This window comes from Cervus elaphus, chromosome 15, assembly GCF_910594005.1.
Source record: "Cervus elaphus chromosome 15, mCerEla1.1, whole genome shotgun sequence".
Lineage (NCBI taxonomy): Eukaryota > Metazoa > Chordata > Mammalia > Artiodactyla > Cervidae > Cervus > Cervus elaphus.
The window spans coordinates 13,661,245-13,687,580 of NC_057829.1; the positions used below are offsets into that span (position 1 = coordinate 13,661,245).

At 36.1% G+C, this 26,336-nt stretch overlaps 1 pseudogene; it reads left to right on the forward strand.

The window, feature by feature from the left end:
* Positions 1-26,112, forward strand: part of LOC122709205 — a 72,757-nt pseudogene extending 46,645 nt beyond the window's left edge.
* The last annotated feature ends 224 nt before the right edge of the window (positions 26,113-26,336 follow it).

The window sequence follows — 26,336 nt, forward strand, 5'->3', positions numbered from 1 at the left end:
GGATTGGGAAGATCCCCTGGAGAAGGGAAAGGCTACCACTGGAGAATGCCATGGACTGTATAGTCTATGGGGTCGCAAAGAGTCAGACACAACTGAGCGACTTTCACTTTCATTCAGGTGATTATAGAAACAAAGCAGCTTGTGTAGAATACTTGCTACAAGATAGGAGCTCTTGGAATAGAATGGACACTTGAGATAAATGCTGTATATTTCAATCACTGTTACATTTGCCTAACCAGGTTATTTTGTTGTTTAAATATTAAAATTGGAAAGTTCTTAGGTCCTAATTTCTTCTTTAATCCTGTTAATCCATTTGTCTTCATAACAGATTGTTGAGCCAGTTCTTTAGAGCGTTAACAAAACCTTACAAAGATGTAGTTGCTGTATGTTAAGACATTTAAAAGGTAAAAATTTTGTGGCACCTCTCTACTAAGCCTGTAGTTTTTTAAACACTTAGAGCATAACAGTTTGGTATAGTGGACTGACAAAATTCAGAAAATGGGTTGTGACTCTGTGTATCCTTGAGTAAATCATTTAATGTAGCTGTGCTTAATCTTATCATGTGTGAAATGAAATTTAATCCTGTACATCTAATGCTGTAAGTTAATCTTTTCACAGTGGTCTACATCTCAGTTTAAATGGAATTTGCAGATTAATATGCCAGACCTATTGATAGGAGGGCAAAAATCAGAGCTTAATGTTACTGTAGGAGAAACCAAATCATTCATTAACATCTAATTATTAAGTATAGTTGGATTTTACTGGGAATCACTATTGGCAAAACCTGTTTGACATCTCCGGAAGAAGTAACTGTTATTTATTTTACTTTTTCCTACAAAAGCAATTAGGAATTCACTTTAACACTTAAGTGGCTGACTTCAGAGGCCTGAAATCTGTGATGTTAAATAATAAAACTTGAAACAAGCATTTCCTCTAACTTAAAACTTTAATGTTAAATTCTGTCTTTCTTGTTTAAAATCAAATTTTAAAAAAGTTAAAGACTAAGCCAATGGATATAACATAATGAGTATCTTACTTACTGAATATCCTAAATGAATGGAATTTCATTTTCATTCCTTTTATACAGAACATTTTCTTTCAACAGTTTTAATCATATACTATCTGCCTAAGTATCCTTTCTGTCATCAGGTTCGGTTTTGGGAGGTAGTAATTTCAAACACTTAAAGTCACCTTGGAAATTATTTTAATTTAGTGAAGGAATCTAAAGTTCCTTCAGAAAACTTGCTGACCTAAATTGATTTTTTAAATATTTTATCTCTAATAAGACGTTGTTTTCAGAAACTTGACACTTCTTTTTTTCCTATGGCTTTTAAGAACTGTTGTGTTTTTGACTACTTAAATCTTTAAAAATAAGTAGTAGTAGCAATGGTAGGAAACATTATATTTAACCATTGATTGGTCTGTTGAACCTGAGACGTTCTGGATCTTTTCTTCGGGTTGCTTAGGTAAAACCTCCGTTCCAGGAGATTTTAAGGCTGTCTGAAGAAAATATTGGTAAGTTTGTGCATTATAATTTCTACAAACAATTAAGTCTCTTTACTTCAGAACAATACTTTATTCATTATAAGCAAATTGTATAAATAAACTAACAAGTACAGTTGAAAAGGAAAATTTATACTATGGAGTTCTTGGGTTTACAGCACTGCTACATCTAATATCCTTTCCATGGAGTAGTAATAAGATTAATCTCCGTCAGTTTTATTGTAAATATCTACCTTCACTGTAATCAAATTGACCTAAGCCTGACCTTCTCAGACTGTGTACTTACTTGTACCCTTGGAGGTTTGAAGTGGTGCAATTGAAATACTAAAAAGGAAAAAATACAGAGCATATAATTCATAATTAGTTACTTAGAACTTTTAAAAATTAAAACAAGTATAACTGAATAGAATATAAGATATACATATATTTTTTTAATGAAACATGTGATTTTTAAGAAACTACAGGCTTTAATGGACAGCTCCAGCCCCTCTGTTCATAGTTTTCAATTACTGTCTTAAGAAGTCTGGTTATAGCACCAAGAACTCCTTTATGTGTGGATCTTAGGTCCCTGTGTATTTTTCTAATTTCTAGGAATGAATTGTGAAAAATATTAAGGACAAAAATGTATAGTCCCCGTGATTTGTATTTTAACTTGGCTGTTTTGGATATATAGGTAATTCTTATCTCAGTCTTACCTTAGTGATTTGATTTGAGTCATCTGGAAAACTCCATTTTTGTCTATCCTCAGAGGTAATTAGAGAGTGAATAAATGATTCCTTTTAAGTTTGAAAATGTCAGTGAGTTGTTTGGGTTTTTTTTTTACAAATGCTTCCTAAAGTTTATGTTATATAGCTTTCTAATGGTTTGATTACTTGGAATTAAAAATTGGTATTATCTGTTTAGTTAATTATACATTCTGATGATGATAGCTTTCAGAATTATTAGTTATGAGGTGATTATATTCAGTCTATATGTATGAATTCAACTTAAGCTTATGTTCGTAGCCTCAGATTTACCTCTCAGCTACCATAGTCACACTCAGCCAACATCAGTAGTCCCCAAAAGGTAAAATTACTCTTGCCAAGAGAATAAAAATACCTCAAATACTAATTGATATGAAAATAGATTCTTTTTTGGTGAAAATACTTTCAAGATAGTTAAATACATGTTTTTACCTGAATTCTGTATGTACTACTTTCTGAAAAGAATTTAAAACCATATAAGAATAGAAAAAAGTAATTTTTAAAAGTTTGAGTACATAAAAGCAAATGTAAAGTGCTTCAAATAATGCCTAACATCAGTAAGTGAGAGCTGTTGGTGCTATAAATAGCAACTGCCATATCATCTCTGGACCTGTTTTTAAAAAATCATCTACACATGCTGCATAGGAAAATCTGATGTCTTAAAGTTGTCACAGGACACTCAGCTGTGGTTGGATGCTTTCCCCTTTCCCCAAGCTGTATTTAACCTCCCTACTCCATGAAAATAGTCAGGCTTCTGTCTGGCTTCTAAAAAACCCCCGTACAGGATACAGGAAGAGCTCTGGAACTAGGCTAATAGTAGAAACTAGGTAGTGTCTCGATGTCTAGAAGCAGGTTAAATATATATCTAGGTGTCTCCTTTCAGCTGAGTACCTTGATGTTTTACTGAATACTGCAAATTAAAAGCCTGAAAATTCATACAACATGCTTATATGGCCAGTTGGGAAAGTGTTAAAGAGAGCTCTGATTTATGACTATGCAAATAACAGTATAGCATCGCATTTTGGTCATTAAAGTTTTTCCCATCTATCAAAATTGTGTATGCTAATGGCTCTGAAAAGTATTAAGTTGCATTTTCACAACCACCAGTGGATATATATGTTTTGATCAAAGTATTTTTAAAGTAATGATAACATTTATTTGTAAGCCTTGTAACCAATTGTAATTTAAAATATAATTTGTACTATGACTTTTTGCTTTACATTTAAAGCATACTCAGATATTTTAAATTATTTTTGTGATTTTTAGATTCCTCAGCAGGAAATGGGGTCCTCACAAAAGCTACTGTCCCCGTTTATGCAACAGGAGTCCTTACGTGTTATATTCAGGTAAGGGAAAAATTCTTTGGTTGGAAAATGTAAAAGCACTTTCTATTTAGAAAGATAGCTAATGTTATATCTTTTAATGTGTTTATAAGTGAAAATAATACCCATAAATGAGAAGCAAATTTATTTATTCTTCTTATTCAATAAATAGTTTATAGTAGAAAGCATATTTTAATAATAGTCTCTTGAGTCTCTGTTAAACAAATAAAATTAGAGATTGTGTGCTTCTTGATATTTTGTTTAAAAGTGTTGGGTTGTACTTATGTAGCAATTTCTTTGTGTTTCATGATAATTTTTTCATTAATAAACAAAGCACATGTGTTAGCTAAAGCAAACTGCAAAATGCTGTAACATACTGTTTCATCATTTTTAGCGAAGTATTTTGTAATCCCGAAACATGAAGGATTGTTATAACTCTTTTATTGCTCATGGTCTGTGCTCAGCTGGGTGTCTCTTCCACTGTTCTTGCTGTGTGGCTGTGTTCACCTGGTTGGTTGGTGGGGCTCCTGGAAGGGTGGCTGGGCTTCAGTCCCCACGGTCTTAGGGCCTCTCTCTGTCCGCACGTCCTGTGGAGTGGCAGAGCCAGGCTCATTCTGTGCTAGCTTAGGGCTCCCAAAATTGCAAGAAACAGAATTTGCTAGGCTACAGCTTGGGCTTTGGAGTTAGCACATCACTACTACTGTATTCTGTTGGTTAAAGCAAGTCACAGGTCCAACCCCGATTGAAAAAAGAGGAAACTGATTGAGAGCTTGACCCAGGAGGTGGTTCATTGGTGGTCACCAGTATAGCAGACCACCTCACTCTACTTAGCATTGCTTTAAATTAACACGTTGTGTATTAAGGCATATCAGTCATTTTTAAGTGTGAGGCAGTCCCACCTGTGAGTTGAAAATATGGACTCAAGATAACGCATTTTAGAAATTATGACACAGTAATTCCTATGTAGTATTTCTGACCACTCCCCCCAATTAATCTGAATGTAATCATAGGAAAACAATAAAATAAATCCAAATTAAGTTTTAAAAAGGATTAGAATGGGAAAATCAAAGAGGAAGATCTTTTTTCCCCTAATTTTCCATACTAATCCTAACTTTTTTTTGCCTTTTGAATTCAAAGTATAGCCGTTCATATTTATTGCACTCTTCTTCCAAATCAGATTTGAATCTTCTTATAATATTAAACTGTAGTTCTACAATATCATAAGATATCTTGTAGTAGAAGCTCCAACTCAGTTAAAGTAGTACAGTATTCTTTTAACTTTTCTACCCTAGTTTCTCAGACTACCTCATAATACAGATACACACAGGATCTCTGTGTTTAGAATATTTTAAGTCATGTAACCTTAACAGATTGCATCCATTGTTGTCCTTAAATTTGTGGAGATTAAGTCCTAGCACATTACCAGGCACAACAGCACAAATACCGTTTTCCTCTTTAATTTTGGAAGCTCTTCCAGCAGGATAACAAAGGTGATGTCAGTATTTTCCTCTCTCATTTTTAAGCTTGGGCAGTAAGTATGCTAAGTATGTTGATTTTGACCATAAACAGTATTTTAAGGCATAATAAATATGAAATACATATTTTAAGGCTTGATAAAGTATGAGATACAAGGTTTGTCTCATAGCAGTCCCTCAGAATAGATTTATTGAATAAATCAATATAGACGTATTTTTTGAGTAACTGTGTGAAATCCAAATATCTAAAGAGATAAGAGCTTTGCTACTATTTACAAAATGAGAACTGAGTGGCTATCATAGATTGCCAGTGCCTAAGGAAGCACACACCAGTGTTTTTCTTACTAAACAAAATTTTCCATTAAGGTAAATTAACTGTCCTTGTTGCTTTGATAAACAAAGCCTATTTTGAATCAAGTACGTAAGCAGTATTACTTGTTTTGAAATTTCAAAGTTGAGAAATTGTGTTGTAGTAAATTTTCAAATCAAAGAGTTCATGTTCATTTAGCAGTATATTTTATAGCTGTTGCTTCACAGTTAAGTTTTTTTCAGATTTACAGTTTATTTTCCAAATTTTATGGATCCTCTGATACAGTAAGCAACTAAAAATGAGTGAGGTTTCTGTTCCACTGTAGCTCTGATGGTGGCTTGTCAGTGTTTCCGTTCTTCACTAAGCAAACCAGCATATTACAAAACTGCTGTGTCCATCCTTTATTCATGCTGAACATTACTTTTGACAGTCCTTTATTTCTGCCTCACTCTAAATTAACCTACCATGTAGGAAAAGTTAGATGGTAATCCAGTCTTCCTCATGGATCTAGTGATGTATGTGCCTTTTTAGTCACTTAGTCATGTCCAACTCTTTGTGACCCCATGGACTATAGCCTGCCAGGCTCCTCTGTCCATGAGATATTTCAGGCAAGAATACTGGAGTGGGTTGCTGTTTCCTTCTCGAGGGGTCTTCCTGACCCAGGGATCAAACCTGCGTCTCCTGCATTGATTGGCAGGTGGATTCTTTACCACCAAGCCACCAGGAAGCGTTGATACTGATATATATAGAAGCCATTTACTGTTGACATAATATAGCCCTAAAGACAAAATATTTGACTCTAATTTATTATATATTTATTCCATGATAGAATGTCAGATTCTTTCCCTTACAGATTCTGGCTAATTTAATGTACAGTTATCTTTTTAAACTTTAATATTGAGCAGACTTGCTTTTTCTAACAAATTTCTTAATAGTGTGCTGTGTAAAAAAAGAAAGAAATATTTTCTGATTATTAAAATAATGGTTTGTCAAAGAAAGCTTAAAAATAAAGGTAATTTTTTAATCAAAGGTGTGACTATTTTTTTTTAGGACACAATGGTCTGTATTTCAGCAATTGTGCAACTTCTCACCACTGATAATTACTCAGATATCAATTTCTACTCTTAGGAGGATAACTGTTTTAGTGACTTATATTTAAGTATTTAGAGCCAAAATTAATGAGAAGTAAAACTGCTAAAATGAATTTTAATTAAAAAAATATATACCGTTTTGTGTTTTAAACCAGAACTATCTCATCAAACTTTCTGCAGTGATGCAAGTAATCTGTATCTGAGTTGTCCAGTGAGGTGACCATACATGGATGTTAAACAGCTTGAATTGTAATTAGTGCAGCTTAGGAACTGAATCTTTGATTTTACTTCTCTTTAGTTTGAGTGTAAGTTACCACATGTGGTGAGTGACTACCATATTTGACAGCTCAGGTCAAAATCTATGAATAAGAATAGTGTTTGTCACATGAAAAGATGCTCAACATCACTCATTATCAGAGAAATGCAAATCAAAACCACAATGAGATACCATTACATGCCAGTCAGGATGGCTGCTATCCAAAAGTCTACAAGCAATAAATGCTGGAGAGGGTGTGGAGAAAAGGGAACCCTCTTACACTGTTGGTGGGAATGCAAACTAGTACAGCCACTATGGAGAACAGTGTGGAGATTTCTTAAAAAACTGGAAATAGAACTGCCATATGACCCAGCAATCCCACTTCTGGGCATACACACTGAGGAAACCAGATCTGAAAGAGACACGTGCACCCCAATGTTCATCACAGCACTGTTTATAATAGCCAGGACATGGAAGCAACCTAGATGCCATCAGCAGACGAATAGATAAGGAAGCTGTGGTACATATACACCATGGAATATTACTCAGCCATTAAAAAGAGTTCATTTGATGGATGAAACTGGAGCCCATTATACAGAGTGAAGTAAGCCAGAAAGATAAAGACCAATGCAGTATACTAATGCATATATATGGAATTTAGAAGGATGGCAACAATAACCCTATACGCAAAACAGAAAAAGAGACACAGATGTACAGAACAGACTTTTGGACTCTGTGGGAGAAGGTGAGGGTGGGATGTTTCGAGAGAACAGCATATATATATATATATATATTCGAACATATATATTACCTAGGGTGAAACAGATCACCAGCCCAGGCTGGATACATGAGACGAGTGCTCGGGCCTGGTGCACTGGGAAGACCCAGAGGGATTGGGTGGAGAGGGAGGTGGGAGGGGGGATCGGGATGGGGAATACATGTAAATCCATGGCTGATTCATGTCAATGTATGACAAAAACCACTATAATATTGTAAAGTAATTAGCCTCCAACTAGTAAAAATAAATGGAAAAAATAAAAAAATAAAACATAAAAAAAAAGAATAGTGTTTGTCCTCATACCATTGTGATCATAGATATGCCTAATAAATATCTTTAATTAAAATGCTTCCAAATTAGGATATATTCCCCTTATTTGATAAATTTTTCTAATTGTACATACGAAATGATGGTTTTTAAGTTCTACTTGATTGCTTGGAAATTCATCATCAGTCTTTTTCCTCCATAGGAAGAAGACCAAAAGCTGTTGATTGGATTCTTAGAAGATGAAATGACCTTGCTTTCATTATCTAATGCTCCTCTTGATAGCCTGAAAGCTTCTTTTGTGCAACTGGGGTAAAAATAATAGCTTATAGTTTTTAAAAGCTATTGAAAGTTTTAAAACTGGTTTTATAGACTACATATTTTTAGTCTAAATAAAGATTAGTATACACACCAAACTTCTTGACGTTTTACTTAAGATTTTTTTGTTCTTTGTTTTTTTTTTGTATATTTTAGTATTTTGTAATCAATACATTGTAAAAAAGAATGAGGTAAAAGATAGAGATATGTCTTCTTTGAAACAGCTGGAGGCATAAAATCAAGTACAAATTCGAAGAAAATTCAGTGGCCCCAGACTGGAAAAGGAGTCCCAGTGAAAGCCAGATCACTGGGCTCCCTTTTCTATTCCAGTTGATTTGCCTGGTTTACTGCACAGCAGCACTCATCTCACTAGCAAAGTAATGCTCAAAATTCTCCAAGCCAGGCGTCAACAGTACGTGAACCATGAACTTCCAGATGTTCAAGCTGGATTTAGAAAAGGCAGAGGAACCAGAGATCAAATTGCCAGCATCCACTGGATCATCGAAAAAGCAAGAAAATTCCAGAAAAATATCTACTTCTGCTTTATTGACTATGCCAAAGCCTTTGACTGTGTGGATCACAACAATCTGTGGAAAATTCTTCAAGAGATGGGAATACCAGACCACCTGACCTGCCTCCTGAGATATCTGTATGCAGGTCAAGAAGCAACAGTTAGAACTGGACATGGAACAACAGATTGGTTCCAAAGCGGGAAAGGAGTACATCAAGGCTGTATATTGTCACCCTGCTTATTTAACTTCCATGCAGAGTACATCATGAGAAACGCTGGGCTGGATGAAGCACAAGCTGGAATCAAGATTGCCAGGAGAAATATCAATCACCTCAGATATGCAGATGACACCACCCTTATGGCAGAAAGCAAAGAACTAAAGAGCCTCTTGATGAAAGTAAAAGAGGAGAGTGAAAAAGTTGGCTTAAAACTCAACGTTCAGAAAACTATGATCATGGCATCTGGTCCCATCACTTCATGGGAAACAGATGAGGAAACAGTGACAAACTATATTGGGGGGCTCCAAAATCACTGCAGATGGTGACTGCAGCCATGAAATTAAAAGACACTTGCACCTTGGAAGAAAAGTTCAACCAACCTAGACAGCATATTAAAAAGCAATAGTATGTTGCCATATTACTTTGCCAACAAAGGTCCATCTAGTCAAAGCTATGGTTTCTCCAGTAGTCATGTACGGATGTGAGTTGGACCATAAAGAAAGCTGAATGCCGAAGAATTGATGCTTTTAAACTGTGGTGTTGGAGAAGACTCTTGAGAGTCCCTTGGATAGCAAGGAGATCAAACCAGTTCATCCTAAAGAAAATCAGTCCTGAATATTCATTAGAAGGACTGATTCTGAAGCTGAAACTCTAATACTTTGCCCACCTGATGTGAAGAACTGGCTCATTTGAAGAGACCCTGATGCTGGGAAAGATTTAAGGCAAGAGGAGAAGGGCATGACAGAGGATAAGATGGTTGGATGGCATCACCGACTTAATGGACATGAATTTGAGTAAGTTCTGGGAGTTTGTGATGAACAGGGGGCCTGGCATGCTGCAGTCCATGGGGTCACAAAGAATCAGACACGACTGAGTGACCAAAATCATAATCACGTCATCTAGCTACTTAAGTAGTTTCTTCTCATTCTTTACTAAAAACAGGTTTATGTATTTATTAATGACACTATCCCATATTTGGATAAGCTTCATACCCAACTTAACCCTTCCATATGGTGGTTTGAGTTATCCTTGATTTGGGTTATCCTAACTGATCCTGTACCAACCGTATGGCATATGTAGGACAGTATTGTTTCCCCAGTGTTTATAGATGCCAGAAATTAAGACTCACTAAGGTTACAAATGTTTCTTCTCATAAGTAGTAAATTTTATTCCTTTATTTTTTTATAATTTTAACACTTATATGTTTCCAGTCCTGTGGCCACTGCTGAGTTTTCTAAATTTGCTGGCATACTGAGTGCAGCAAAAGTTTTCATTCCAATCCCAAAGAAAGGCAATGCCATAGAATGCTCAAACCACAATTGCACTCATTTCACACGCAAGTAAAATAATTCTTTACTTGCTCAAAATTCTTGAAGCCAGGCTTCAGCAATACGTGAACTGTGAACTACCAGATGTTCAAGCTGCTTTTAGAAAAGTCAGAGGAACCAGAGATCAAATTGCCAATATCCGCTGGATCATCGAAAAAGCAAGAGAGCTCCAGAAAAACATCTATTTCTGCTTTATTGACTATGCCAAAGCCTTCAACTCTGTGGATCACAATAAACTGTGGAAAATTCTGAAAGACATGGACATACCAGACCACCTGACCTGCCTCTTGAGAAACCTGTATGCAGGTCAGGAAGCAACAGTTAGAACTGGACATGGAACAACAGACTGGTTCCAAATAGGAAAAGGAGTACATCAAGGCTGTATATTGTCACCCTGCTTATTTAACTTCCATGCAGAGTACATCATGAGAAACGCTGGGCTGGAAGAAGCACAAGCTGGAATCAAGATTGCCGGGAGAAATATCAATAACCTCGGATATGGAGATGACACCACCCTTATGGCAGAAAGTGAAGAGGAACTAAAAAGCCTCTTGATGAAAGTGGAAGAGGAGAGTGAAAAAGTTGGCTTAAAGCTCAACATTCAGAAAACTAAGATCATGGCATCTGGTCCCATCACCTCATGGGAAATAGATGGGGAGACAGTGGAAACAGTGTCAGACTTTATTTTTTGGGGCTCCAAAATCACTGCAGATGGTGACTGCAGCCATGAAATTAAAAGACACTCCTTGGAAAGAAAGTTATGACCAACCTAGATAGCATATTAAAAAGCAGAGACTTTGCCAACAAAGGTCCATCTTGTCAAGACTATGGTTTTTCCAGTGATCATGTATGGATGTGAGAGTTGGACTGTGAAGAAAGCTGAGTGCCGAAGAATTGATGCTTTTGATCTGTGGTGTTGGAGAAAACTGTTGAGAGTCCCTTGGACTGCAAGGAGATCCAACCAGTCCATCCTACAGGAGATCAGTCCTGGGTGAGATCAGTCCTGGGTGTTCATTGGAAGGACTGATGCTGAAGCTGAAACTCCAATACTTTGGCCACCTGATGCAAAGAGCTGACTCATTGGAAAAGACCGTGTTGCTGGGAGGGATTGGGGGCAGGAGGAGAAGGGGACAACAGAGGATGAGATGGCTGGATGGCATCACCGACTTGATGGACATGGGTTTGAGTAAACTCCGGGAGTTGGTGATGGACAAGGAGGCCTGGCATGCTGCGATTCGTGGGGTTGCAAAGAGTCAGACACGACTGAGTGACTGAACTGAACTGAAGATTAATAATTTGTATTTACATTCTGAAATTGAGATTATAGGATTAGGGTGTTACCCTTCTCTGTTGAAGCTCATAAAATGCTGTCATTTCTATAAAAACAAAATGCATATAGCTTAATATTGTCCTCTTGTTCTGCGATTTATGGTTGGCTGCTAAAAAAATTGTTTTATGATTAGATTATAGAAATAGGTCTAATTGTGGTTATAAATTTTTTTTTTAATTTGAGCTTTTAGAGAAATGATCTCTTTGTAAGCATTAACTCCTTGGACCAACCAGAAACATTTTTTAATTAATAATTTCTTTTTTGAGTCATCATAATAATTCTGCTTGCATTTCTAGAATGCCTAGCCTTTGTCAGACACAGTGTTTAAGTGTATTATGTGCAGTTAGTAGCGAAGCGATCCTTGAAGGTAGATGACAGTCACCATTTTCAGATGAGAAAACTGAGTTTCAAGGGATGGTGTAATATATGTGAGGGCACATGCCTAGCGAGTGGAGAGCTAGAGTCTGAACCCAGGTCTGATGCCCACATGAAATAACTCCTTTGCACTAGGCTGTCTTAGGTCTCTGTACCTCAAGAAAGAAAGCTCTGTGATGTGAAAGACTGGGAATTTTTGTATGTGATTTTTAAATTTACATGCTTTAGAACAGTCAAAAGCAATTTAGTGGTGGCTGCTAGCCATTTGAGTTTGATTTAAAGACATTCCAGTTTGTACCTTGTTGGTCAAAACAAAATTATACCAGATTTATTTAAAAAATTTAACCGTAGAAGCCAGTATGTCATCTTTTTGGCTTCTTTAAAAATATAATAATAATAAAAAATAAAGCTTTATTTTAAATTGCCTTTTAATTGAATATGGAAATTGTGTAGACTATGTGACTGGTAGTACAAATTGCCATTGAGTTGGTGACAAGCTGTTTTCAGGGACTGCTAGGCTGTGGAAGCTTTATGTTCCTCCTAAGCATTCTTTGTCTTTTTTAAGCACTGCAGTAGTAGTATTGGCTTAGCTTCTAATTTTGGTTTTGCTTTTGTATTTTCTCTTTCTCTTGGTTGTTCCTTTCTTCTTCCCGTGGCATTGTTGTTTGTTCTTTCCATGCATCACCTGTGATTACCCCCTGTGCTGACCAGTCAGCTGTTGGTGAAGGGGGTGAATGAAACTCTGGTAGCTCAGAGGGTTGTTCCTGCTCTCATAACTCTCTCCAGTGACCCTGAAGTGTAAGTGTTGTCCTTGCCTTTTACCTTCGGCATCACTTTCAAAACGTGCCTGTTACGAAATAACCATCATGGAATTTAGAAAGATGGTAACAATAACCCTATATGCAAGACAGAAAAAGAGACACAGATGTATAGAACAGACTTTTGGACTCTATGGGAGAAGGCGAGGGTGGGATGATCTGAGAGAATAGCATTGAAACATATATATTATCAAGTGTGAAATAGATCGCCAATCCAGGTTGGATGCATGAGGTAAGTGCTCAGGGCTGGTACACTAGGATGACCCAGAGGGATGGGATGGGGAGGGAGGTGGGAGAGGGGCTCAGGATGGGGAACACATGTAAATCCATAGCTGATTCATGTCAATGTATGGCAAAAACCACTACAATATTGTAAAGTAATTAGCCTCCAACTAATAAAAATAAATGAAAAAAAAAATAAAAATTTATATATATATGTATATATATATATATAAAGAAAGAACCATCAGCTTTTAAATTCACTGAAGAGTGGTTTAACTCTTTAAAATAATAATATGGGATTATGCTTACTTGATTTTAAACTATCATACTACTATTCGTGTATGGGTTTTTGTTTTTTTTTAAGTCAACCTTCACAGTAAACCTAATGACAAGGCCCATATATTGAAAGAGTTATTAGTAGTATTGGTCCTCAACAAACATCTGCAAAACTTAAAACATGCTGATGGACTATTTCTTCCAAGCCAAGAAGGGATGCTCTGCTAATCTCACTAACATGTTGTTACCAGTAAGTATAGTGTCATGAACCAGAGGCTTAATGTTTTAATGTCTCGTGTGGGTGACTAAACCAAGAAAGGCCAGTGAGTCTGCCTGCCCATCCTCGGTCACAGCTAACCCAGTTCTCATTCCAGTTTACCAAACCATTTTTTGTTGCATGTTGACTGGTTTACAGCTGACTCTTCGAGGCATGAGTGAAGCATTAGTTGATAAGCGGGTTGCTCCGGCCCTTGTTACCTTGTCCAATGATCCTGAATTGTGAGTTCCACAGACTACAACCTTAAGTTATCCTGTCTGTCTTTTTGAGCATTCTTCTTGCTCTGCTTTTTTTTTTATTTAATTTGTCATTGCTAGTGACTAATACACTATATTTACCTTGTACTTACGTTGATATATACTTTAATAATAACGAGTTTTTCGTCTCAAAGAAAATGTAAAGTGTTTTTCTTCTTTAATTCTAACAGCTCTGTCAGGATTGCTACAATTCCAGCCTTTGGCACGATTATGAAGACAGTTATCCAAAGAGAGGTAGGAAATGAGTGGAATTTATTTAATCTGTATGTACTGCTGAGGTGATGAAAGCACCTGACCATACACGTACCCTGTGGTTGGGGGCAGGGAGGATATACATTCATTTTGTTTCTTAGTTAATTATGGGCCAGAGAGGATCTCAGTGTTTGAAAATATGATAGCCTACCAAAAGTATCTTTTCACATGCTAAGGCAATCTCTCAATTAGTATAAGCCAGGTCTCAGATGTTCTATTCTGAGCTGGTCTGGATATTGCAGTACTGAATAGTCCTTCACAGCAGATCTAGTTTCACAGACTTCTCTTATTCAGTAGACTTCTGGATAGTCTGCATAAATTCCCAGTTGTCAGTACGTGCAGATTTGAAGGGAACAGGTTTCCTCAGTTTCAGGAATGGAGGCTAGAGGTACCTATGTTCTTGTAACTATCATTCATATCAAACTGCAAGTCATGTCATAGACTGGTGTCATCTTTTTGCAGTCCACTTCACTGGGACAACCTTCTCTCATGCCTGCTTCAGGAGATTACCAAAGTCTTCCTCCCTCAAAGTATATTTTGATTCAGAAACTTGTGTGATCTAAAGTTGTTCGGTTCTGTCTGCACCATTAACTATTAGACACTTATCAAAATTAGTATCAGAATGTTATTCTCTATTATTAGATTGGACATGTCCTTGCACAATGACAAATGCTATACATTAGAAAATCAATTATTTGTGGACATATTAGCCACTTAAATGGAAAACAAGATTTTCCATCTCATAGACATTTAATAAAAAAAATATATATATATATAGACTGTTTTGTAAAATTTTTGTCATAGAGATTTTTTTATAACAAAAAACTAAACTTATGTTAGCTGTGGGAAAAAGTGTTTTCTGTTTTTTCACTTACATATATATGTATATTTCACTGGTGAAGCAAAATAAAAAAATACATCATTCTGCAAAGCTTGCAGTCTTGGCAGAATTTCAACATGTTCTTAATCCCAAAATAAAAACTTCTTTTAGGGAAATATGAGTAATATATAAGTCACTAATGACTCATTGCTTTCAGAAGGTGAATAAGTGGGTAACTTACACTGTGATCTGTTTGAAGAATTCTAACTTAGACACAAAATCATCATACATTTATCTTTTCCCCTAAATACTGTGGGATCTTTTCTACAGTTTGTCAGGGAATATTTCTGTTAAAAAAAAAAAAGAGTTGGTAAACATAAAAATGTAGGATCTTTTCTGAGCTGAAAGATTAAAGAAGTACTTATTTAATTTCAAACTTCAACTCATGTTGATATAAGTCATTTGAATCCAGTGATGCAAACCATGTTTAGTGTGTATCTTTCTCTCAATTTGACTGTTTAATATTCAATTTTAAGTTGCTGGAAAGAGTGAAAATGCAGTTGGCTTCTTTCCTGGAAGACCCTCAATATCAAGACAAATATTCTCTGAATAAAGAGATCATAAAAACATTTGGTAGAATTGGGCCTAATGCAGAACCAAGGTTCCGAGATGAGTGTAAGTTGCATTTTTTAACTCTTTTTCCTAAATTGATATGTAAAAGCAAAACCATAAGTTTCTCTGTAGATATGTCATGTGTTAAAGCCTCTTCTGCACTTTGTCTTTCATACTTTGAAAGCTAAAAGTGAAACAAGTTTCTTATTGAGGATTGATCACTATTGCTATTACTCAGTGGTTTCTTATACTATATCCTGTAGACATATGAAAAAACTCATAAATAATTTCAAGTTATTTTTAAAACAGTTCTTAATAACTTAATTTCAAAATAACTGTGCCCCTTATATGTAGAGATTATTATTTAATTCTTATTTCTAAGGAAATTTATATGTGTTTCTAGACATGTTATGAAAGAGGTACATTTCTTCTACTTAGCATGCCATTCAACAATTTTAAGTCACAGCTTGTCAATCTGCTAAATAATCTGCATAATGATCTGCTAAAGCATTTTCTCCAGTTTCTATAGTTTCACTTCTATAGTGAGCCTCAACCTTTATGATAGCAATTTCTGAGTGGTATCAAAGCATCCAGTAATTATTACACCAAAAGCATGACAGTTATCACTGCTACATCTTAGTCCTTTTATTTTTAGCCATTTGACATGCTCTTGAAAGGATAACAGGCTTGGTTTCCTAAGTCAGTTTATAAGAATTATCACCAAAAATATTGTCAGGATTTGGACTGCAGTGTCCAAAAGGGCATGAACACTTATGGAACTACAAAAACACAATCACAAGATTGTTTCTCAATGGGAAATAGTGTTGGTAACATGAGGAGGAAATCATAATATTTCGCATATTTCACAATTAGTTAACAGAAAAAGTTTAGTAATTTAGTTAGCAGTAGGGTTAATTCTCCAAGCCAGGCTTCAGCAATACGTGAACTGTGAACTTCCAGATGTTCAAGCTGCTTTTAGAAAAGGCAGAGGAACCAGAGATCAAGTTGCCAATATCCGCTGGATCATCGAAAAAGCAAGAGAGTTCCAGAAAAACATCTATTTCTGCTTTATTGACTATGCCAAAGCCTTCAACTGCGTGGATCACAATAAACTGTGGAAAATTCTGAAAGAGATGGGCATACCAGACCACCTGACCTGCCTCTTGAGAAACCTGTATGCAGGTCAGGAAGCAACAGTTAGAACTGGACATGGAACAACAGACTGGTTCCAAATAGGAAAAGGAGTACATCAAGGCTGTATATTGTCACCCTGCTTATTTAACTTCTGTGCAGAGTACATCATGAGAAACGCTGGGCTGGAAGAAGCACAAGCTGGAATCAAGATTGCCAGGAGAAATATCAATCACCTCAGATATGGAGATGACACCACCCTTATGGCAGAAAGTGAAGAGGAACTAAAAAGCCTCTTGATGAAAGTGGAAGAGGAGAGTGAAAAAGTTGGCTTAAAGCTCAACATTCAGAAAACTAAGATCATGGCATCTGGCCCCATCACCTCATGAGAAACAGATGGGGAAACATTGGAAAGAGCATCAGACTTTATTTCTGGGGACTCCAAAATCACTGCAGATGGTGATTGCAGCCATAACATTAAAAGACACTTACTCCTTGGAAGGAAAGTTATGACCAACCTAGATAGCATATTAAAAAGCAGAGACATTACTTTGTCAACAAAGGTCCGTCTAGTCAAGGCTATGGTTTTTCCAGTGGTCATGTATAGATGTGAGAGTTGGACTGTGAAGAAAGCTGAGTGCCGAAGAATTGATGCTTTTGAGCTGTGGTGTTGGAGAAGACTGTTGAGAGTCCCTTGGACTGCGAGGAGAGCCAACCAGTCCATCCTAAAGGAGATGAGTCCTGGGTGTTCATTGGAAGGACTGATGCTGAGGCTGAAACTCCAATACTTTGGCCACCTTATGCGAAGAGCTGACTCATTGGAAAAGACCCTGATGCTGGGAGGGATTGGGGGCGGGAGGAGAAGGGGACGAAAGAGGATGAGATGGCTGGGTGGCATCACCGACTCGATGGACATGAATTTGAGTAAACTCTGGGAGTTTGTGATGGACAGGGAGGCCTGGCATGCTGCGAATCATGGGATTGCAAAGCATCGGACACAACTGAGCGACTGGACTGAACTGAACTGAAGGTTAGTTCCTCATCGTAGTAACATCAGATATACAGATGACCCTTTGCAGGAGCTTTGCCTGACTTTATTGAGGGTGTAATTGCCCTGAAGCAGGTCTTAGCTATTGAATCAAGGAATAGGCTAAATAGTCAGTGGACCTTTGGTGGGTGCCACATTGTTGAGAACACAATCGAACCTTTTTATGTACATTCAAGAGAAAGACTAACACATTACATAGAAAAAGAAACTTTCTTTTCACAAATGATCCCAAAATAACAGGTTTGGCTAGAGAAAGGATTGATAATAGAAGTTTCCAATGCTTGAATAGGTGTAGTAAACCATTATCCCTGAAGCCTTCTACAGGTTAACTGTATATTGATTGACAAGTGTGTTTTATACAGTCTTCCTTCACATTCTGGCACTAGACCTTTTTTTTTTTTAAAGACAAAAAAAGTTTTTTTTCTTCTGTATTTACTACTCAGTCAGTTGGCTTCTCTTTTGCTTTAAAACTTTACCCCAAGGAACTTAATGTCCTATATTAATAAGATGAATGGTAGACAAAGTAGAACCCATATTGACAAGGATGCTATATTGTTAGCTATCTGTATTTATAGAGAATTACTGTTAGGAATTAGAGAAAGATCAGAGAATTGCAGGACAGTAACTGCTGTTTCTTGGAGTGATATTTTTGAACTTTCCCCCCTCTATTTCTTAGAGAATAGAAGACATCAGTTCATCCAGTGGCCCTTTTTCTTTCCCAACTCTTGGTTGTCACAGGACCTTTAGGTTTTGATTTTTATCTCAGGGGCCATTTGGTTTTTTCAGTGAGTGAGTGAAGTCTCTCAGTCGTGTCCAACTCTTTGCAACCCTATGGGTTGTAGCCTGCCAGCTCCTCAGTCCATGGGATTTTCCAGGCAAGAATACTGGAATGGGTTGCCATTTCCTTCTCCAGAGGATCTTCCAGACCCAGGGATTGAACTCAGGTGTCCCACATTGCGGGCAGACTCTTTACTATCTGAGCCACTAGGGAATATTTTTCAGACTATGATACAATTTTGTTTGTTTTACACTTTTTTAACTTTATAAGGCTCTCTGAAAATGTTCAGTCATACTTCAGAGATTTTCTAACATAGCAGTCTTACATTTCAAATCAGTTCTGTTTTTTGTTTTTTAAGTTCCTTATTTTAGATCTCAGCCGTTTTATAAAAAGAGAAGACATGATTGCCTTCATTTTTGCTGTGGATCTACCCCAGAATATATTTTGGAACTTTACTAAAATCTGTTTTTAAAAACTTTCCTATTGATTTATCTTTACTTTGTTTGCAGTTTTGAATCTTTAAGTGAAAGGCTCCAGAAGTGGCCTTATGTTGTGTGTTTCCTATTTTCCTTGCCCACTGAAGTTCATTTGTAGAAATACTCACATTTGGGTTATTAAATCTTTTAACCATTTATCTCCATCTGAGGGGTTAACAGTCGAGTGAATTAATTGGTACAGATGTGGTAACCCAGGACAATACTTACATAATGAAATGTTGAATTCTGTAATAAATGTCTATTTTCTGAGATTTAGGAAGATCCTAAATGATTGCCTTTAACTGTCAGTAGACTATAAAGAAACTTGTTTAGGTTTGTTTTCTAGTTGAGCAGTTTTAAGGGGATATTGTGTAGTGTGGTTGTTGAGTTTCTGAGAAAAACGTTGAGGAAAGGATTGCTTGAATAAGAAATAACAGAGAATGAGCAGAATGAATAGAGAGGCCACGCTTTTACAGATAAACAAGTGCAAGGAAGGTAAGTTTGGGCAGAAATGAAATAAAGAATCTTTGAGAGACTGTCTCAGAGCCACCATTTTGTTGAGGCCTCAGCATGCCAGTTAATGAATCAAAGTTTCAGTGAATTCATTAGGAATTCAATGAATATTTGAAGTTTTTGTCTTATACTTATGTTTTTAGAACAGCTCTTCAGTATGTTGTTACCAATTTTGACAAGTCAAAAAGTCCCCTAAAAATGGCCATTGTTGTCTGAAGTTTTTGTGGGTTTTTTTTTTTTTTTTACATTTACTAAGGTAAGCCTAAAGATTATAATTATAGTTCTGATCTATTGAGAAAGAAGGTTTTTTGATAAGGAGATTGTGGCTTTAACATATGCAAATTCAATGTAAATGTGAAAGAAGTCACTGCAGTTGGTCAGAATATGTGCTTATGAACCATGTTTTGAGTCCCCCAGTCAAGCAGGGATGAGAAAGGGACCCTGTGATCAACAACTTGATAATCATTTACCCTGGAGCCATTTCTCCAAGGAACCCTGGTTTTAGTGGGAAATGGTATTTAGAGATATGATCTTAGGCAGTAGGGGTGCTCAACGTTACTTAAGTGGTTATTGTTTCTTGGGCCATCGCTTTTATTTTAATAGTGTGTTGTCTGTATTTTTGAAATTTTATGCTGTTCACTGACATATCAGATTCTGAGCCCATTGAGTGACTTGAAAACTCAGCCATCTGGACTATTTGACATTGGTCTTTGCTATGAACTTGAGAAACTAAAGCCAGTAATATTTTCATGAAGTAGTGAAATAATTTGATATTGAAAGAGAATAAGTATTCTGTATTTATCTTTTAATAGCAACAGTAATACCTGATTAATATAAACTTTATAATAATAACACAAGAGGTAGGATGTTTACATTTATTTATTTGGTTTTCATTTTTCAGATTAGGAAACTGAATTGCAATGAAGCCAAAGGACCTGTGTACATCCTCACAATTAGGTTATAATAGCATGCTGTAATCTATTTCTCCCAAATTCTAGATCATTCTTTATTCTGAAAAAACATGCTTTCGTCCCTAGTAAGAAAAAGCAAGTATAGGATGTGGGTGATCTTTTGAAATCATCCAAAATTAAAATAAAATTTTATAAAGTAAAATATTATTTTTTTAAATGGATAAAGCACATTTTAGGTTAAAATTAATAATTTCTTTTTCTCTTTTCAGTTGTTATACCACATCTACATAAGTTAGCCTTGGTGAACAACTTACAAATTGTGGATTCTAAAAGACTGGATATTGCTACCCATCTCTATGAAGCCTACAGTGCACTGCCTGTTGTTGTATCCTTGCTTTATTATGTGTATCTATATTTAAGGATCAGTTTTGCAGTGAACCTCAGTTGTTAAAGATTGAAAAGTATAATTTTTTCTTCAGTTAACTAAGAAGTAGAGTAGAAGTTTAAAAATTTGATTTGACTTGCCCCAGTCTTCATTCTAGTCATCCCTTAATTTTAAAAGATAACTTGATAACTATTTTTATATGTTCTATAATTTTGAAAACACTGACTAAAATTTTATCTGTGTTATCAGCTGTATGACTTAAGCCACAAATGAGCTACAGCTGAGGCTTCTCTGTTAATCAAAAGGAAGCCTTGTCTATGTCCTGGCATTCACTTTTAATGAATGTTTAACCACCTTTATGATCCTATGAATATCTCTTGGAGACATATCACTCATTGAAAAAAAATACAGGGCCACCCAGGTTAATCATTTGCATTGATAGCAGAACTGGAGGAAAGCTCAGAGATCATCTAACCCATGTCACTCACTACTTTCTATAAATGATTAAACTAAAACTTGAAGACATTAGTGACTTCTGTTTTTTAATAGTTAAAAGCAAAATTGTGACTACAACAATGAACTTTAGCTATCCTGTTAAATGTTCTCTTTACTATCCTAGACCTAGTAAAATAAAGCTAAGAAATAAAAATGAAATAAAACTAAGAAGGAAGTAAAGATAATGATGGGCAGAACAAACTCCAGCTTTCAGGCTTTCCCATTAAAAGCGGAATAGCCCTGGAAAGGGGAAATAAGAGGTTGAAAAAGGTGTGAACACTAAACACTTGAATAGAACTGTGAAAGTATGTGCCACACAGCATAATTAGAGAATTATAGCTGGGACAGAAAAAATGATGGTAGGGAAAGTAGAAATGTAGAACCATGTGTTAAGGAACTGCTTGTCCTTTTCAAAATGTTAACACTTGAAGCTCGATGCATGGTTGAGGGCATTTCATTTTGGGACTCTGCTGCAAATTGCCTAGTCACGTGGCTGATATAAGCTACTTTTTTATAATATAGATTATAAAATAGGCAGAGCTACCATATTTTGATAATTTTGCCTCAACTAACCATATATTTTCTGTAAGTTTAATTCCACTAAAAGCAGAACTTACTATCATTCCTATTTTATCTTGTTGGCATTTTCAACTTAGAGAAGATAGAGGAAGCAAAAAGAGGAAGTGATGATTGTGAATTTGCAAGGAAGGACTGTTTAGTAATGGAGAAGTGACAGGACCCTTATGAGAAAGCAATAATGCATGTCAGAGTGTGGCATATCAAAGAAAGAAAACGTGGACATGTTTATACCTTTTCCCTAAACTTTGCGAAAGTAAATGTTTACGAACTGCAGTGAAAAGTTACGTGTAATCTTATATTTTCTTATAGTTTCAAAAGGAATATGCCTCAGAGAAAATGAGAAAGTCAAAAAAAGAAAGATCAAAAATTTTAGCTCTGTAAACCTAGTTTTCCAGGTGGACACAGCAGTGCTTTCTGAAAAGCACATGCGTCTGTATAGAAGGAGTGTTACTGTATATTTAGTTATGTGCAGAATACTACTAAGAGAAAATACAGTGAAAAGTCTTTATACCTGCACAGTAAGGGGAAGACTCATCTTAACAACAGATCCTGTACAAGTAGTTCTACATGAGTCAGAACTTGTACTTGTGTCAATAGGGTGGTTATGGCCACTAAGAAAATCACATTGTCTATGTCCTGCTGTTCCATTGCATTCTGAGCTGATAGAACACAACATCATATTTTAATAGGTTTGGCAAGGTGTTACGTCAAGAAATGATGTTTAATATAAAGTTTGAAGGAGTCTAGAAATATTTGACTTAGAAAAGAAATGGTTTAGGGATGAAAAGATAATTCAAAAATTATTTTAAAGGTTGTTATGTAGAAAAAAACTTAGGCCCATTTGTGCAACTAAGGTGCAGAGCAAACGCTGACAAGCAGAGAGGCCTGTGGTCTGAGAAGATCTCTCTGAATTAACTAAAAGTACAATGACCTCTTCTATGAAACTGAACATCCTGTCACTGTTAGCAGTCAGAGGCCTTATGACCATCATTCATGGATGAGGTAGAGGTGGTTTCTAACATCAGATAGGACTAAATGATCTATAAGTTTCCAACTCCTAAGAAAGACTGTGGGATTTCATGGGGAAGAGGACCAAACAGTGAGTAGATAGAAAGGAGGCTTTATTCCTCTCTCTCTTGAAAATAACTGTATTTTCAAGGCAGTAGTTATATGGATTTTTTTACTTAATAAAGTTTATTATAATTTAGTTCAGAAAAATCACCTCATCTTTAATAGGGGAAGTCATTTACTGGCACTTCTCACTTTAATATTAATATGGTATAATATTAAATAAGAACTATTTTTAAATGGCTCATAACTATGATAGGTGAGAAAGTGTCTTTAAGTAATGTGAATGAACAGGGTGAATTGTTTTCTTGAGAAATGCATCTGCTTTCCTGACTCCTTTCAATGTCATATGATCAACTAAAACTCATATGACTAAGAAATATAGGTAGTACTAAACTTATTACAGCAAAACCTCTCTCGCACAATTCAGTCAGGACCAGAAGAAATCAAGAAAATGATATGTACCTAAGGTAACTTCTTTTAACTTAAAACACATAAATGTAACTTACTTTACCAATCTTTTGATACAGAGTTAAGGCATTTCTTTTGTGAATCTGTTGATTAGAGTTTTAAACATCAGCCTTCTTAGAATAATCACATTTGTAATACAGTTGTCTATGAATTTCAGCTTAAGTTTGTTTAAAGAGAATCCAGAAACATTTCTGATAATGAATACTGAATTTTTCTAGATTTTTGTATTTTTCTTTTAGTATGCATAATATTTTAAACAGCAATGTTTTAAGCAACTGGACTTTCAACTTAGTTATCATGGAAATATTAATTTTCTTTTTATCCTCATTTAAACATCCAATTAAATTTCATTATTTCATTTTCACCCTTGTTATTTCATATGTCTATATACCATATTATTAAACTATGTGCTGTTACAATAATGAATGCTTCTGACATGAAGCAATTTGTGACAATAAACACAGCTGACTCTTGACAAGTAACTAACTCAACAGATAAGGATGGTGCTTGAGGGAAGCCTGTTGGCTCTAAGTGATCAGTATACCATAGTCATCATTTAAGAAATCTGCTTCTGTTGTTCTGTTGGACATACCAGTTTGGTTTTTGTAACTGTCCTTAACTACCTTCTCTCCAGTCATTCCAGAGGATTTAATGGTGAATCACTTTTTACCTGGTCTCAGATGTTTACGAATCAACATGGAACATCTTTCTCCAGAGCACGAAGTAAGCTACTGTCATGACTAAGCCATTGTGTTTATCAGTGCCGTGTTCACGTGTTTTAATATCTCCTATGCGTGCATGCCTGCGTGGTAAGTTGCTTCAGTCGTGTCCGACTCTTTGCAACCCCATGGACTGTAGCCCTCCAGGCTCCCCTGTCCATGGGATTCTCCAGGCAAGAACACTGGAGGGGGTTGCCGTGCCCACCTCCAGGGGATCTTCCCAACCCCGGGATCCAACCGTGTCTCCATGTCTCCTGAATTGGCAGGCGGTTTCTTTACCACTAGCACCACCTGGGAAGTTCATTATCTCCTATACAGACTTTCATTCCTCTTAGTGTGAGGCCTGATTATGATATGCTGTGCTTAATTTTTTCAAATCTAGTTCAGTGTCATTTTATGGATTTATTAACTAGTGATGAGATCTTAAGCAGCTCCTTTTGCATCTCTCTGCTCAGTTCTCTAAAGTAGGCATAACATACTGTCTAGAATTTAGCAAGAAATGTATGTGAAATGCTTTTTATCTGTAAAATACTGTACATCTTAGTATTATCTTAGACCATCAGCTTTCTTAAAAGCAAAATTTCTATTTTCTGTCTCCATTTCCTCATAACGCTTCTCATTCTGTTTATCTTCCTGTGTCCTCAGGATGGAAGACACTGGTTCCGTCCCTGTTTTATCATTTATTTCGTATTCTGTGTCATCAGTCTGTCTGTCTATCAGCTTTTCTTTAGCCTATTACCATGTTTGACTCTCCCATCCTAAACGAGACAAAACAAAACCAAAGTCTTCCCGTTATCCCTTCACCACACCTCTTTTTCTTCCCAGTAGTCCATGTTCACTCAGCTCTCACACAGTGTACAGCGTATCCGCCGTCACACTCGGCCAGCAAAGCTTCTGTCTCTGAGCTCACTGGTGATCAAAGCGCTGTACTGAACAGACACACCGGAGTATGTAACCTTTTCCTCCGTATCTTTGTCAGTGCTCAGTGTTTTTGGACTTCTTTAAACTCGGTAGATATAAAGTGGTATCTCATGATGGTTTTCATTGCATTTCCTTGATTGTTTTCAAATTTGGAATTCTTTATGTGCTTACTAACATCAAAGCCTTTTTAGGTATTTTGCCCCTTTTTCTCACTTTGGATTATATTTTTTCCTATTATTTCTTTGATGTTTGTTATATAATTGGAATACCAGTATTCTGTTCATTTTGTATTTTATGAATATCTTTTCCCAATTTTTTAAAAATATTTTTGGCCTATTTGAACACTGATTTTTAGTTTTAATAGATTGATTAAATCTTTCTAAGACATGATCTCCTATACTTTCTTCTTAAAATGTTTAAAATTGTATTTTTACAATTAAATTCATAATCCATCTAAAATTAGTTTTTATGTATGATGTGAGGTAGTGTGTAAATTATGTTTTTTTCTATACAGATGACCGACTGTCCCATTATTGTTTATGGAACAGTTCATTATGTCTATAGTGATTGGCAGTGCCACTTTGATCATATCTGATGTTTCCTTGTATGCCTGTGTCTGCTACTAGAGAGCATTCTTTTCTGCTGATCTCCTTGTTTATTATAACATTGATATGAACTGTATCATTGTAGCGAACTATCTTTATTCCAGTTGCTTGTTAAAAAGTTCTGAAATCTAACAGGGCAGGTTCAGCATCCTGTCCTTTTTTTAGAACTCTTCATAACCCTTATCATTTTTATGTAAATTTTAGCATTAAACAAAGTTCCAAGAATGATCTTGTTCAGATTCTGATGAAGTTTAATTGATTCTATAAATTAATTGGAAGAGACATCAACTTCATAATTTTGAGTCTTCTATCTAGAACATGGGGCTTCCCAGAAGACTCAGTGGTAAAAAAAAAAAAAAAATCCACCTGCCAATGCAGAAGGTGCAAGAGACACAGGTTCCGTCCCTGGGTCAGGAAGATACCCTGGAGAAGGAAATAGAAACCCGCTCTAGTATTATCGAGAAAATCCCATGGACAGTCCATGGGGTCAAAACCAGTCAGACACAACTTAGCAACTGAGCATGCACACATGCATCCAGAACATACTGTATCTTACATTTATTTAGATCTCCTTTAATGTCAAACCTGTATGCAGGTCAGGAAGCAACAGTTAGAACTGGACATGGAACAACAGACTGGTTCCAAATAGGAAAAGGAGTACATCAAGGCTGTATATTGTCACCCTGCTTATTTAACTTCTGTGCAGAGCACATCATGAGAAACACTGGGCTGGAAGAAGCACAAGCTGGAATCAAGATTGCTGCGAGAAATATCAATCACCTCAGATATGCAGATGACACCACCCTTATGGCAGAAAGTGAAGAGGAACTAAAAAGCCTCTTGATGAAAGTGGAAGAGGAGAGTGAAAAAGTTGGCTTAA